The sequence below is a fragment of the Canis lupus genome, unplaced genomic scaffold (genome assembly GCF_011100685.1).
Source record: "Canis lupus familiaris isolate Mischka breed German Shepherd unplaced genomic scaffold, alternate assembly UU_Cfam_GSD_1.0 chrUn_S1591H1781, whole genome shotgun sequence".
NCBI lineage: Eukaryota > Metazoa > Chordata > Mammalia > Carnivora > Canidae > Canis > Canis lupus.
Genome location: NW_023330432.1, coordinates 74,924 through 90,389, shown reverse-complemented (window position 1 = coordinate 90,389; position 15,466 = coordinate 74,924). Strand labels below are relative to the sequence as shown.

The following is a 15,466-nucleotide window of genomic DNA, read 5'->3' as shown; positions in this document are numbered from 1 at the left end:
AGGTTCCACACCTGGAAGGGGGACGTCACACTGTCCCTATATGTTGAAGATGCGGTACTGGAAACAGGAAACCCGGGAGCCTCCACCAAAACCTGTTAGAACTAAGGAGTGAGTTCAGTAAAGTCACGGGACACAAACTGACCCTACAGAGCAGAGTAGCCTTGCTGTGTCCTGACAATGAGCACTCAGGAAGGAAAGGAAGGACGTGACTCCCTTCTCAGGAGCATCAAGGAGAATAAATAGTGAGACTGAACCATAGGAGCACAAGACTTGTTCACTGAGCCATACAAGGCTCTGTTCTGGGAGGCCGTCCTGGGTTCGAGGGGTGGGAGCCTCATCTTGTGAAAATGTCCACAGTTCCTGAAGCTACCTTCAGTTTCAAAGTCATTCCTATCAAAATCATGGTGGCATATCTTAGAAGTAGCAAAAAAAAAAAAACCCATAACATCCATCTGCCCCCACAAATGACCCCGGACAGCAAATCAGTACTGGAGGAGCAGGAGAGAGTGGGACGCAGCACTTTCCTATTTCAAACGATGTCACAGACACAAAGGATAAAGCAGTGTGGTTCTCGGGCCCCCAGCTGGCTCCGTTGGTTAAGCATCTGACTCCTGACCTCACCTCCGGTACTGATCTCAGGGGTCGTGAGTTTTAGCCCTGGGCTTGGCCATGGACGGTGCGTGGAGCCTCCTTAGGCAAACCAGTCTCATGGGGGGTGGTTCCGGCATAAGCTGAAGGAGCAAAACAAAGAGTCCAGAAGGAAATGTGCTGTGATACAACTGATTTTTTAACTTAATTTAATTTAAACCCAATTAATTAACGGATAGTGTATTATACTTTCAGAGGAAGAATCAGGGATTCACCAGTTGGAGATAACAGCAGTGCTCGTGACATCACGTGACCTCCTTCATGCAGGTGCCCCTGTTAACCTCCCCGCCTCCAACGACCATCAGTTTGTTTCCTATCATTAAGAGTCTGTATTTCCTGCAACTGTTTTCATCTTATTTGTTTTTCCTTCCCTTCACAGTTGTTCATCTGCTTTGCTTCTTTAATTCCACCTATGAGTGACACCACACGGTCATTCTCTTTCCTGACTGACTTATTTCATTTAACATGATCCCTCTAGTTCTATCCACGTCATTGCAAATGGCAATATTTCCTTCTCTTTGATAGCTGAGTTCCATTCCTCTCTCTATGATCATCATCTATCTCCCATCCTTTTTATCCATCATCTGCCACAGGGCACCGAGGCTCCTCCCACAGTGTGGCTACTGTGGACCCGGCTGCTGTGGACATTGGGGTGCAGGTGTCCCAAGTCGCACTGCATCTGTATCTTCGGAGTGAGCTCAGGCCTTTCACCTGCTGTTCTCAGGATGTTACAAATAGAGTTACCCTGCAGAGCCTCCACACTGTTTCCAGGGTGGCTGCAATCAGTCCTCAATCCCGCCCACAGTGGAAGAGGGTTGAGTGGGTTTTGCAGGACGTGGTAAAACTCTGGTCCACATTTCATTTCGCGTCCTGTGGGCTCCAATTCCTTGACTTAAGTATTTCTGGGGAAGCCAGGTGTTGGGCTCCGTTTCAGTGAGATGTTTCCAAAGCTAACAGGCCCCAGCAGGAGCCTGGAAGGAGGCAGGTGTGGCCCCTGGAGTGCCCGCTGCCTTCTGCACCGCCTCCTGCAGCGCCCGAGCATCCCACAGGGGGCGCCTGAGCCCAGGCCCCACCCAGGAGACATGAATGTGCAGTAGGCCTCCTCTGCCTGCACTAATAGGAGCCAGCCTGTGCTGGGAAGGCCTGAGGAGGACGTGGGGACACGTCCACGCTGATGAGCTGCAGCTTCAGGAAATTGTGGGCTCACATCCATGCTGAAAGGAGACCCTGGGCCTCCTCAGGACCCATGGGGCGGCTTCAGGAAGATGTGGGCCCGCATCCACACTGACAGGAGCCCCTGGGCCACCTCAGGACATAAGTTGAGGTTTCTGGAAGCTGCGGGCCGCATTAATGGTGGCAGGAGCCCCGGCCTCCTCAGAACCCTCGATGATGCTTCGGGAGGACGTTGTGTCACATCGACACAACAGGATGCTGAATCCTTAGGACCCCTGGTGTTGATTTGGGGAAATATGGGATGCATCCATGCGGACAGAAGACCCCAGGCTTGTCAGGGCCTGTGGTGAGGCCTAAGAAAAATGTGGGTGCCTCATCCACACTGACAGGAGTCTCCAGCCTCCTCAGGACCCACTGTGAAGGTTTGAGATTTGGGGCCACATCTATGCTGACAGGAGCCCCCAGCATCCTCAGGTTTTATGGTGAAGCTTGAGGAAAATGTTGGGCCACCTCAACACTGACAGGACCCCCGTCCTCCTCAGGACATGCACTTTGGCTTCGGGAAATATGGGGCTGCGTCTATGCTGACAGGAGCCCACAGCTCCTCAGGACATGTGGTGGGTTTTCTGGGAGACGTGTGGCCATGTCCAAGTTGACAGGAGCCCCGGGCCACCTGAGGACCTGCTGTGAGGCTTCCAGACGATGTGAGGCATAGTCCACAGTGACAGGAGACCCAACGTCCTCAGGACCCGCTGACTATGACTCAGGAACAATTGGGGCCACGTCCGCACTCACAGGAACCCTGCTTCCTCAGGACCCCCTGGAGGACTCTGGAGGCATTGTTGGGGGTCACGTCCACATCAGAAGGGACTACTCAGAACCACAGGGTAAGTGAATGGGTAGAATGAATGGTAGGGTCAGGGGAGGGGAGGCAGTTGGTGGTTAGGCTTAGGTTAGATGTTAGGTGTTTGTGATTAAGCTTATGGTTAAGGATTACAGGTTAGGGTGAGGGATAAGGGTAAGAGTCAGTGGTTAGGAGTTAGGATGTGGGTTAGGGATTAGGGAACAGGGTTAGGGTTAGTGACAGGATTTAGAGTTAGGTTTAGGGTTTAGGCTTTAGGGCTTAGGACAGGAGGTTTGGAGGTGGGGTTAGGGTTATGGTTACAGTTAGGGTTCGGGCTTAGGTTTGCATTTAGGGTTAGGGTTTAGGGTGTGAGTTAGGGTTAGGGGTAAGTGTTCGGGGTTAGGGTAAAAGTTAGGGCTAGGTTTAGGGTTAGGGCGAGGATTAGGTTTAGGATAGGTGTTAGGGCTAGGGTTAGGGTTAGTGTTTAGTTAGGGATTAGGGTCAGGTCAGAGTCAGGTTACAGTTTTTTAAAAGGGTAAGAGATAGGTTTAGGGAGTGGTTTAGGAGTTAGTTTTAGGGTACAGGTTAGAGTACCATTTGGGGTATGAGATAGGATTAGTATTAGAGGGTTAGGGTTAGGGTACAGGTTAAGGTTGGGAATAGGATTTGAGTACATTAAGTTAAGGTTAGGGTTAGAGGTTAGGGTTAGATTTAAGACAGGGGTCAGGGATAAGGGTTTCGAATAGGTTTAGGAGTTAGGGTGAGGGTTGGCAGGAAGGTTCACTGAATGTGTTTTGGTCTTGGGGTTTGTGTTTGGTTGTCCATTAGTGATGGGTCTTGTTTAAGGGTTAGTTTAACATTAGGATTAAGTGTAGGGTTAGGGTTATGTCTGTGTATGGTTAGAGTTTGGTTCCTGGCATGTGCCTGCACTGGGACTCCTAGTATCTTGGGCCGTTGAGTTTTATGCACTCTATTTAGGTTTTGGGTTCAAAGATAGCCTGACTCCACCAAATTAGTGGCCTCCCCAGAGACTCAAAATCCAGGCTTCTGATGGGGTCAGAATAGACATGACAGGCTTCTTTCAAGCTGAGCTAAGGAGGGGATTTGTGGCTCTAAATACTCTTTATTTGGATTTTTAGTTGCCTTTCTGATTTTTTCTCTAGTGCGCACATGTTTCATCAATACTACCAATTATTATTTTAAAGTTTTACTTGAATTCCTGTTTGTAAACACAGTCTGATATAGTCTCAGGTTTACCACTTAGTGATTCAACACTTGGATACAACGCCTGGTACTGGTCACAGGTGCCCTCCACTGTCCCCATCCCCTGACTCCCCATCCCCCCACCTTCCTCTGGTATTTATTAGTTTATTCTCTGTGGTTAAGAGTGGGTATCTTGGCTTGCTTCTCTCATCCCCCCTGAGCCCCTTTGCCAGTTTGTTTGGTTTCTTAAAATTCACCTGTGAATGCAATTGTATGGTATTTGGTATCTGTCTTTCTCTGACTGAGTTCATTTAGCATAATTACTTTCCACTCCTTCCACATCATTGTAAATGGCTTCATTTCATCCCTTCTGATGACCCAGTGATGTCGCAGTGTGTATATTTACCACATTGTCTCTGTCCGTTCATCTGCCGATGGATGTAAGGCTGTATCCACAGTTTGGCTGTTGTTGATAACGCTGCTAGAAACCTTGGGCTGCGTGTCCCCCTCGAATCTACTAAAGTACTTTTGTGTCCTCAGGGTAAATACCTAGCTCTGCAAATTTGGAATCGTAGGTTAGCTCTATTTTTAACTTTTTAAAAAATTTTTTTTATGATAGTCACAGAGAGAGAGGCAGAGACACAGGCAGAGGGAGAAGCAGGCTCCATGCACCGGGAGCCCAATGTGGGATTCGATCCCAGGTCTCCAGGATCATGCCCTGGGCCAAAGACAGGCACCAAACCACTGCACCACCCAGGGAGAGGACCCTCCACACTGTTTTCCACAGTGGCTACTTCTGTTCGCATGCCCACCAGGAGTGTAAGGGAGCGACCCCTTCTCCATAGCCTCACTAAAACCTGTTTTTTCTTGTGTTGTTAATATTAGCCATTATGACGGCTGTCAGGTGAACTATCATTGTGGTTTTGATTTGCATTTCCTTGATGATGGGTGATGCTTAGTGTCTTTTCTTGTGTCTGGTGGCCATCTGGCAGTCTTTTTTTTTTTAATTTTTTATTTATTTATTATAGTCACAGAGAGAGAGAGAGGCAGAGACACAGGCAGAGGGAGAAGCAGGCTCCATGCACTGGGAGCCCGACGTGGGATTCGATCCCGGGTCTCCAGGATCGCGCCCTGGGCCAAAGGCAGGCGCTAAACCGCTGCGCCACCCAGGGATCCCGATCTGGCAGTCTTTCAGAGAGAAAGTCCATTCATTTTTCTGTCCATCTCCAGTTGCATAATTTGTTTTTAGGATCTTGAGATTTATATTTGCTTTATGTGTTTTGCATACTAACTCTTTAGTGGATGTGTTGTTTATCAATATCTCCTTTCATTTTGTATGTTGCCTTTTAGCTTTGGTTGTTTCCTTCACTTTGCGGAAGCTTTTCAATTTGATAAAGTCCCAATAGGATTTTTGCTTTTGTTTCCCTCACCTCAGAGGCATATCTAGAAAGAACATCCAATGGCCAATGTCAAAGACTTTGCTGCCTATCTTTTCTTCTTCTATGGTTTCAGGTCTCACAGTTAGGTCTTTCATCCATTTTGAATTTTTTTTTATATATATGGAGTAAGAAAGTGGTCCAGTTTCATTCTTCTGCATTTGGCTGCCTGGTTTTCCCAACACCATTTGTTCTTATCCTGGGGTCAGGGTTAGGGTATGTTGAAGATACTGTCTTTGTGACATTGGATATTCCTTGCTGCCTTGTTGTCCATTAATGGATCATAGAGTTACAGGTTTGTATCTTGTTTCGGCTTTCCATTCTGTTCTATTGATCTAAGCATCTCCTGTTGGGAGATTCTTGATTACAGATTCAATTTCTTAGCTGGTTATCTGTCTGTCCAAGTTTCTTATTTCTTCCTTTATCATTTTTGCTATGTTATATATTTCCAGGAATTGATCTATTTCTTCCAGGTTCTAGGTTCCTGGCATATAATTTTTCATAATGTTCTCTTATAATCGTTTGTATTTCTCTAGTGTTGGTTGTTATTTCTCTTTTCTCATTTGTGATTTTATTTAGGTCCTTTCACATCTTTGTATCTGTTCTCTTTTTTAAAGATTTTATTTATGTATTCATGCGAGACACAGAGAGGCAGAGTTATAGGCAGAGGGAAAATGAGGCTCCATTCGGGGAGCCTGATGTGGGACTTGATGCCCCAGGACCCCGGGATCATGACCTGAGCCAAAGCAGATGCTCAACCACTGAGGCACCCAGGTGCCTTGCTGATTCAATTCCTTTGCTAGTTATGGGTCTGTTCACATTTTCTATTTCTTCCTATTTCAGTTCTGCTCGTTTGCTCATTTCTAGGGATTTGTCCATTTCTTTCAGGTCTCCCAGTTTGTTTGCGTATAATCTTTCATAGTATTCCCTTATAATTGTCTTATTTTTCTGGTGTTGATTGTGATCACTCTTCTCTCATTTGTGATTTTATTTTTTAGGTCTTTTCTCTTTTCTCGTTGATAAGGCTTGCTAGGGCTTGATCCATTTTATTAATTATTTTAAAGAACCACCTCTCAGTTTTGTTTTTCCATTCTACTGTTTTGTTGTTCCTATATTGTTTATTTCTGCTCTCATTTTTATTTTTTCCCTTCTTCTGTAGGCTTTAGGCTATGTTTGCTATTTCTTTTTCAGCTCCTTCAGGTGTAGGGTTACGATGTGTATTGGAGACTTCTTGTTTCTTGAGGTAGGCCTGTATTGCTATGTACTTCCCTCTTAGGACTGCCTTTGGTACAGCCCAGAGGTTTGGAGAAACATGTTTTCATTTTCGTTTGTTTTATATTTCCTCTTTAATTTTCTGGTTGCTCCATTCATTCTCTAGTAGGATGATCATAAACCCAACATATTTTTGGTCTGTCCAAATTTTTTCTTACTGTCGACTTCAAGTTTCATAGCGTTGTGGTCCAAAAATGTACAGGGTGTGATATCAACCTTCTTGTAACTGTTGTACCTGTTGAGAGCTGTTTTGTGGGCCTTGATATTATCTGTTCTGGAGAATGTCCCATGTGCACTTGAAAGGAATGTGTATTCTGCTTTCGGATCGAATATTCTGACTATATCTGTTGAGTTCCTGTGGTCCAGTGTGTCAAGGCTATTGTTCACTTGTTGATTCTGCTAGACGATCGGTCCATTGCCATAAGTGGGTGTTGAAATCCCCTGTCAGTGTATTATTACCAGTGATTTCCTGTATGTTTGTTGTTAATTGGTTTCTATATTTAGGTACTCCCATGTTGGCAGCATAAATATTTAGTTGTTTGATCTTGATAGAGTGTCTTTTTAATTATGAAATAATGTTCTTCTTCATCTCTTCTTACAGTATTTGTTCTTCCTTTTTGAGATTTACATATTTTATTTATTTTTTCATGAGAGATACACAGAGAAGCAGAGGCAGAAACATAGGCATAGCGAGAGGCATGCTCCCCTAAGGGAGTCCGATGGTGGGACTCGATCCTGGGATCCCAGGATCACACCCTGAGCTGAAGACAGATGCTCAACCACTGAGCCACCAGGTGTCCCCCAGCGTTTGGTTTCAAATCTCGTTTGTCTGATATAAGTATGGGTCCTCCAGCTTTCGTTTGATATCCATTAGCGTGGTAGATGATTTTCCCTCCCCTGACTATCAATCTGCTGGTGTCTATAGGTCTAAGGTGAGCATCTTGTAGGCAGCATACAGGTGGATCTTGTTTTTTTAATAACAATTTTATTTATGAGAGAGAGAGAGAGGTCGAAAATTAGGGAGAGAGAGAAGCAGACTCCCCACCAGGAGCCCCATATGGGACTCGATCCCAGACTCCAGGATCACAGCCTGAGTCAAAGGCAGATGCTCAACCCCTTGAGCCACCCAGGCATCCCAGATCCTGTGTTTTAAGCCACTCTGATACCCTATATCTTTTGATTGGAGCATCTTCCATGTATCCTTTTGGGGACCACAGCATCATGTATGGAATCAACCGGCTACTTTTTGACAACATTGGGGGGATTCTGACTTTTGTTGGTTTTGGAGTGTGTGTGTGTCTATCACATGCAGCTATCATGTGCAGCTATCGGATCCTCTGGCTGGGTCACCCAAATGTCGAAATGGTTGGCACAACATCATTTCTGGTGCTGGATCTGGACAGCTAGCTGGGGTCTCCTGGCCGACCCTGTGCTCGCTGGTGCAATGACTTTCAGCTGGAGGGTCAGCTGAGCTGGAAATTCCGGCTCAACCACATTCTCATGACCTGCAGTGGGTCCCGCCAGGCGCCGGGTGCTTCTATTCTCCCCGATGCCTCGCCAGCAGGGAGCCAGACCTTCGGGCCGCTCTGGGGAGAGCTCCTGAGGAGCCGGTTGCCCATTGCGGGAGCCCTGGGGCAGCCTGTGTGTGAGAGTCAGGGTGGGGCTGGGGCTGGGGTTCTTCAGTCTGCTATGCTGCCTGGCCTTCAGGCCGAGACCCATGCTCACCCAGCCCCTACTCACTAGGGTGAGGAGGATGTCCTCCATATGCTGGTGTGAGTTATCCAGCACCACAAGGTGTGCAGGCTGAGTCCACCTGGTGCGGGTGGCCCAGGTGCATGAGCTGCAAGTGTGGGACCCAGGAAATTTAACAAAAATCTCCTACTCCTGGGCACAGAGAGCAGGACTGATTCCATTTTGTGCTACACGGCCACTTCCCCTATGACCCTGATATGACCTGATTGTTGCTTAAGGCGCTGCCCCACCCTAGTCAGGCTGCTCAACACACCCTAATCAGAAATCAGCTCATAACAATGTAACCCTGCTTTGTGCCCGCCAAATCTGTGCGCCGATTCGACCAAAGTAATAGGCCAGCTCAAATGGATACTATAGGGTAAGATGTAATTCAATCGGCCACCTGCGTGTGAACTGACATGACAGTGCAACTTTCTGCGTATCCCATGGGCCACTGGCCCCTATAAAGCTGCTACGCCTTTTAGTCTCGGGGTCCAAGTCCCTGCTCTGCTGTGTCGGGTGCACCTGGACACAAGCTCCAGCTTGTAAAGAAATCCTTGGGAGTTTGCAATGGTGTTGGCTCCTCAGTGGTTTCTCAGATTCACAATGTTGGGCACAACACAAAGGCCTACTGTCCTGACATCCCTTCTAGGGCCATGCTGACCACCCTGCAGGCCCTCTCTGCCCCAGGCACACAGTCAAGGGAATGCAGTGAGGGGAGGAAGAGCCCCACACCCAGCCAGCCACAGCCTCCTGGACAGAGGGAGCACAGACCTCCGGGTCGCTTTGCACAGACCCTGGTGACCTGAGGCTTCCTGGCTGTCACTCTGTCCCAGGCCCTCTTGGCCCGCGGGGCGCAGCCTGAGTCCCAGTAAAGTCTGTTGCGTCTTGACCCCGACATCTGGTCCATTGGAAGGCACGTTGGGATGTCAGCTGGGTGTTGCTGGCGGCGCCCCTGCAGGGGCTGGTGGGACCTAGGTGGTACCCCGTCCTCCTCTCTGGGGTTCTCTCCATGCCCCGTGAACAGTGTTCTGGGAGACACAGAAACGGGCTGGCTGTGCATTTTTGCACCACAACACTTTATTGACTTTCTACAGCAAAAGGGCTCAGAGCTGAGGGTGCACGCCTTCCCCTGGGGATGGAGCCCTTTCTGTCCTTTAGGGGAGGGCAAGAATGACATGGGTTGGGGGGCGGGTGCTGGAGTCCCCCACCTGGGAGCATGTGTGGACTCTGGGTGGGGGCGTGTGTCCTGAGGTTTCAGTCTGAGAGATGGTTCTGAGGACAGCAGAGCTGACATGGACCTGCAGCTCATGGGCTTCTGTGCTGGGTCCCAACAGGGCAGCTGGAACCCGGCCTCAGGCTCCCTGGCACCCGAGCACCTGGAGAGTCTGCCTCCTGGTGTGGGTGAGGGTGGGGCCCACCATCCTACCCCAGGGTCCAGGAGTCAACATTCAGCTGTGAGAGGGCTTGCTCAGCCCAGGGCCAGAATCCAGGGCTGGCCAGGGCCATGAGGGCTGGATCCCATTAGTCTTTGTGTTGGGCCTGGGGCAGAGGCTCAAATCACACCAACCCTCACATTGCCCAGGGCCAGGCCAGCCCAGATCCCCATGGGTTAGGGGCTGGTGTCCTGTGCAGGGTGTGTACGCTAAATGAGGGACAGTGGGCGGAGGCAGGGCACAGTGGGTCCTCTGCACCACTCACCTGTACTCACCCTGTTGGGGGTTCCCTGTCTTCCCGCCTCCCTGTAACCTCTGGGTATTCTATGGGACACCCAGGCTTCTGATGGGAGCAGGGTATCCAGAGAAACCCGGGGAGGCTGAGCATGTCCCACAGGGGGCACCTGCACCGGGTCCTTGCTGAGGGCCGATGGTGTGGTAGTGGATGGTGTGGGGGCAAGATTATGATGGTGGTGGAGTGTGGGGGATGGTGTAGGGGTGATGGTGTTGGGGTATAGTGTGAGTGGGGATTGTGTGGGGCTGTGTGGGTTTGAGGGGGATGGTGTAGGTGGGATGCCAATGGGGATGATGATGTAGGGGGATGGTGTGGGAGTGGGGAATGAGGGGGATGTCGTGGGGGGCCTGCGGACACAGGGCATCTCCTACCTCTAAGATGCACAAGGAGACGTCTACAATTAAAGGTGACTAGTCTGGGGTTTGCAGTGACACCTGCCCCTGCCCTGGCTGGACCAGCAGCATTATCTGGGGATCATTATACTATGTATGTTTTCAAATTGCAAATTGTCTCAAATTAAATGCATAGAATTTAGAATAATATAAAGCATCAAGAGTGGGTGTCACTCTGACCCGTCTGACCCTCATGGGATTGATGTTTGTCCTGCTCCAGCAGCGGCCATGCAGCCTGGCCACCAGGTCCGGTTCCTCCCCCCACGTCCCCCACCCCATCCCCTGCTTCTCAGAGGGCCCTCCCTCTCCCCTTTGGTGTTCAGCTCCCATGGCAACACCTGAAGGTCCCATCCTTCTGACCTCCTCATCCCCGAGGCATCGGGAGTGTGGGCACGGGAGTCATCCCCAGCATCCTACCATGGAGCAGTGTGTTTTTGGCTTCTATTGCTCCCCCGGCCTCAGAAGCCCCATTTTCTCTACCCAGAAGGACCCGGGCCTCCCTCAGGGCCCCGAATCCCCCTGGCCCAGCAGCCTCACCCGACCCCCTAGCCATCCCAAAATATGGTGTGGCTGCCGAACGTCCTGTTGATGTCCAAGTCTACCTGCGTGATGTCCCTGGAGGAGACCAGGGCCTCCTCCTTCATTTCCTGTGGGAAAACCGGGGAGGAGGAACAGGCGTCAGGGAAACAGACCCCGACTTCTCACGAGCTGCCGTGCTGGGCAGGGAGCCCTGGGGCCACCATGGGAGTGTGTACTGCCGAAACCTCCTTCCTTCCTCTGGGATGCCGGGCATGGCGGGAGTGCCCACCGTGCCCGTGACACCTGTGTGAGGGCCTGAGCCCAGCTGTTGTGGGCGGGGAGGTGACTGAGTGTCAGCCTGGGTGGGAGGGGATAAGGTTTCAGCCCAGGTGGGAGGGGACATGGGGGTGTTGTGCCCAAGATTGTGAATCTGAGAAACCACTATGGAGCTGACACTGATGCAAACCCACAAGGGTTGATTTCCAAACTCGAGTTTGCGTCCAAGTTCACCCGACACAGAGGAGCAGGGACTTGGACCTCGTGGTGGGTTTTTGCTTAGTTTTTAGGACTTGTCTCAGGGATTTCCAGAAGGGCTGGAGTAATTCCTCAAGTTCTGTATACATTTTGATATGGGGCCTTCATGGGCATTGAGCTCTGTTCTCATTCTAATAGGCGCTTCCAGCCCTTGGGGTGGGCTCAGTTCTTATTCTATTGTGGGGCTTTCTAGGACATTAAGCTGCAAACTTTTGTTTTTTTTCCTGTAACTGGAGTAATGTAAATTTTACCTCTTCTTCACCAGGGCCTGGGATGGATGGACCTGTTCGAACCCTGAACTTAAAGAGGAAAGACCTTCATTTTCTCGGCCTCCTTGCGTCCCCTCCCATCATATCTAGCTCTTTCCCCCTTCCCCAGAGCTCCTGAGAGAGCAATTGAAAATGACCTCAGCTTGGCAGGGTCTGTTGGGGGACAGGCCCAGGGATTTGGGATCAGGAAGACCTGGGGTGCGGGCATACCGGCTGTGCATCGGGATTTGATGCTGCAGACTCATTCCCTAAGGCTATCTTGACAACTGACTTTGTACATAGAAAAGCTCTCCTTTATCTTTAAAAGATGAAGAGCCAGTCAAAGCCTTTTTTCTCTGCCCATCTGATTGCTCAGATTCCAATGTGAGATGTATTTCCTGTTAATAAGGATAATTTACTATCCGTAGTACTATGGTTAAAATATTCTGACACAAGTAATTCAGAGGGATGAGGGTTTCTCATCTCTTTCTTCACAGCTTAGTCACTCCTCAGGAAATGCATCGTTATGGATTTGGAAAGAACTGAGACACATTATTACCAATGGTCCTATTATTATGTGAAGGATCCTTCCCTGAGATTCTTCCCCTGTTTCCACTGACACTGAAACACTGTGAACTCTTTGGAAGACAAATGTCAAGGAAATAAATGTTATGCATTGCTAATTTTAAATGCACTTGCAATATGGTGTCTATTATACTAGAATTATTTTTATCTGATTTTTGCTATTTATTAATCGTTCCTGCTTTTCAGGTTGAGGAGGCATTATACGTGTTCATAAGTGTTTTTCTTTCCTTCTAATATAAAATTCTTACTTTGTTTCCATCAAAGGAACTCTTTAAGAATAAGGCAAAAGTTAATTCAACTATTCTTAAAATGTCTTCACACTTGGAGCCTGATTCATTTAAGTCAATTTTCAAAATAAATCTTATTTATTAGGAAAAAAACAAAGATTTACAGGGAAATTGAGAAGATAGTACAGAGCATTTGCATGCACTTGCACTCAGTTTCTGCAATGATTGATATCTTATATCAGTACGGTACAAATATTAGCTAATGAATCAATATTAAAATATTCGCATTAACCAAAGACGATACTTTATTCAGATTTCCTTAGTTTTTGCTAAGTTACCATCCCTCATATCACATTCCATTTGTCCTCCTGTTTTCTTAGGCTCCTCTGGATTGTGACAGTCTTTCAGCCTTTCCTTGTTGTTGTTGCACTGGAACACTTTGAGAAGTAGAGTATTTTGTAAAATTTCCCTCAGTTGAGACATGTCTGTTGTTTATCTCATGATTGAACTGTTTTTGTGGATTATATACAGAGATATACTGCCATTTTTATTATATCATATAAAGAATAGATACTATCAACATGATTTATCAGTCTTGGTATCGATCTGATCATCTTGCTGAGGTAGTGTTTGTCATCTTTCTCCGTAGTTAAGTGATGATTCTTCTTCTTCTTCTTCTTCTTCTTCTTCTTCTTCTTCTTCTTCTTCCTATTATTATTATTATTATCATTATATTATCATTATTATTTTAAGTTTTTCATAATATATTTTGTAGAGGGTAGTTACTATGTGTATTCCACACGTAAGAGTGGGAAGCTATGCTCACCAACTTGAGGGTGGAATGTCTGCACAAGTTGTTTGAAATTCTTCTACATGGGAGATTTTCTTCCTTGTGTGTTTGTTTTTTTTTTCTTTTTCAAAGATGTTATTTATTTATTTGAGAGAGAGAGAGAGGAGAGAAAAACCATGAATGAGAGGGGCAGATGGACAGGGAGAAGCAGGTTCCCTGCTGAACTGGAAGCCTTCCTTGGGACCTGGATCATGATCTGACTTAAGGCAGAAGCTTAACTGACTGAGCCACCCAGGTGCCCCTATTTCTTTCTTTCCTTTTTTCTTTCTTTCTTTTTTTTCTTTCTTTCTTTCTTTCTTTCTTTCTTTCTTTCTTCTTTCTTTCTTTCTTTCTTTTCTTTCTTTCTTTCTTTCTTTCTTTCAAATAATAAATTTACTTTTTATTGGTGTTCAATTTGCCCACATACAGAATAACACTCTGTGCTCATCCCGTCAAGTGCGCCCCTCAGTGCCCGTCACACATTCACACCCACCCCTGCCCTCCTCCCGTTCCATCACCCCTAGTTCTTTTCTCAGAGTTAGGAGTCTTTATGTTCTGTCTCCCTTTCTGATATTTCCCACATATTTCTTCTCCCTTCCCCTATATTCCCTTTCACTATTATTTATATTCCCCAAGTGAATGAGAACATACAATGTTTGTCCTTCTCCAATTGACTTACTTCACTCAGCATAATACCTTCCAGTTACATCCACGTTGAAGCAAATGGTGGGTATTTGTCGTTTCTAATGGATGAGCAAGGCCCACCTTTTCTCTCCCTTCATCTTCTGAGTCTCCTATGACATGAATGTTATTGTTTTATTAAGTGGCTGAGTTCCCTAAATCTGTCTCTGTGGTCCATAACTTTCGTTGTTTTTAAGGCTTCCACTTGGGACTACATCTCAGTTATAGCATTTTTAACGTTGGCCTGACTAAATTTTAGTTCTTTTATTTCTACAGTAAGGGATGCTCTAGTTTTCTTTTGTGCTCTATTTCTAGCCCAGATGCTATCTTTATAATCATTGTTTTAAACTGTAGTTAGACATCATATATTTGTATTGATGGACTTCCTGGCTGTGAGTACTACCTCATGTTATTTTATGGAGTTGAATTTCTACATCTCATTATTTTTTCCAGAAAAGAAAGAAGGAAGAAAAAGAAAAACCAAGAAAAACAATAACAACTTCCCTCACCACCCCCCAAAAAAAAACACCAGATTATTTTGGCCTCCTTGTTAAAAGATTCTAAATCCCAAAATAACAAACACAATTAAAGTACCATGAGTGTAAAAATAAGAAATATATATGGTACATACATAAAAATTAAAATAAGGCAATTAATAAAATTGAATCAAAGAAAATAAATGAAAATAAAGCACAAATTACAAAGGAAGCTAGACCCTACTTTCCAGGCAGTGCTGAATCTCTACAGCCTCTGTGGTCCGACAACTTGTCAGTGAGTGGTCTGTGCGGGGTCTGGGGATGGCCCATGGTGCTGATTGTCAGGTGCACATCTGCCTAAGTGATGCACCTGCAGGGTCAGGGACCTGGTGGGTTTCAGTGACTCTTGCCTCCAGCGGGTGGCACTGTGCTGCTTCCTGAGACTCAGCGCTGTTTGGCATGATGCTGGTGGGGATGCTGGGTCCTCTGGGTCTGGGGCTGAGCATCCCACCCCCAGTCTGCAAGCCCTCCACAGAAGAGCCCCCAAGCTCATTTCTCAGAACCCTGCTTTCACTCTGCCTATGTCCGAGCTGCTTTTGGTTTTGTTTTTTTTAATCTCAGACTGTTGTGCCCAGATTGCGAATCCGAGAAACCACCAAGAAGCCCACACCGAAGCAAACACACAACGGTTTATTTATAAGCTCGAGCTGTTGTCCGAGTATACCCGACACAGCGGAGCAGGGACTTGGACCCCGAGGTGGGTTTTAGCTTAGTTTTAACGGCTTGTCTCAGGGACCTCCAGAAGGGCTAAAGGAATTCCTCGAGTTCTGTTTACATTTTGATATGGGGCATTCAAGGGCATTGAGCTCTGTTCTCATTCTAATAGGGGCTTCCTGCCCTTGGCCTGGGCTCAGTTTTGATTCTATTGTGGAGCTTT

The 15,466-nt window shown here is 47.2% G+C and overlaps 1 long non-coding RNA gene across 2 annotated transcripts in view; it reads left to right on the top strand.

Annotated features, from left to right (window-relative positions):
* Positions 1-12,357, top strand: part of LOC119878409 — a 39,890-nt gene extending 27,533 nt beyond the window's left edge. For both annotated transcript variants that reach the window (XR_005386839.1, XR_005386840.1), the window contains exons 3-5: positions 844-915; positions 1,242-2,708; positions 11,749-12,357. This is a non-coding gene — a long non-coding RNA (uncharacterized LOC119878409). The remainder of the gene's footprint in view (positions 1-843; positions 916-1,241; positions 2,709-11,748) is intronic.
* Positions 12,358-15,466: the final 3,109 nt, after the last annotated feature.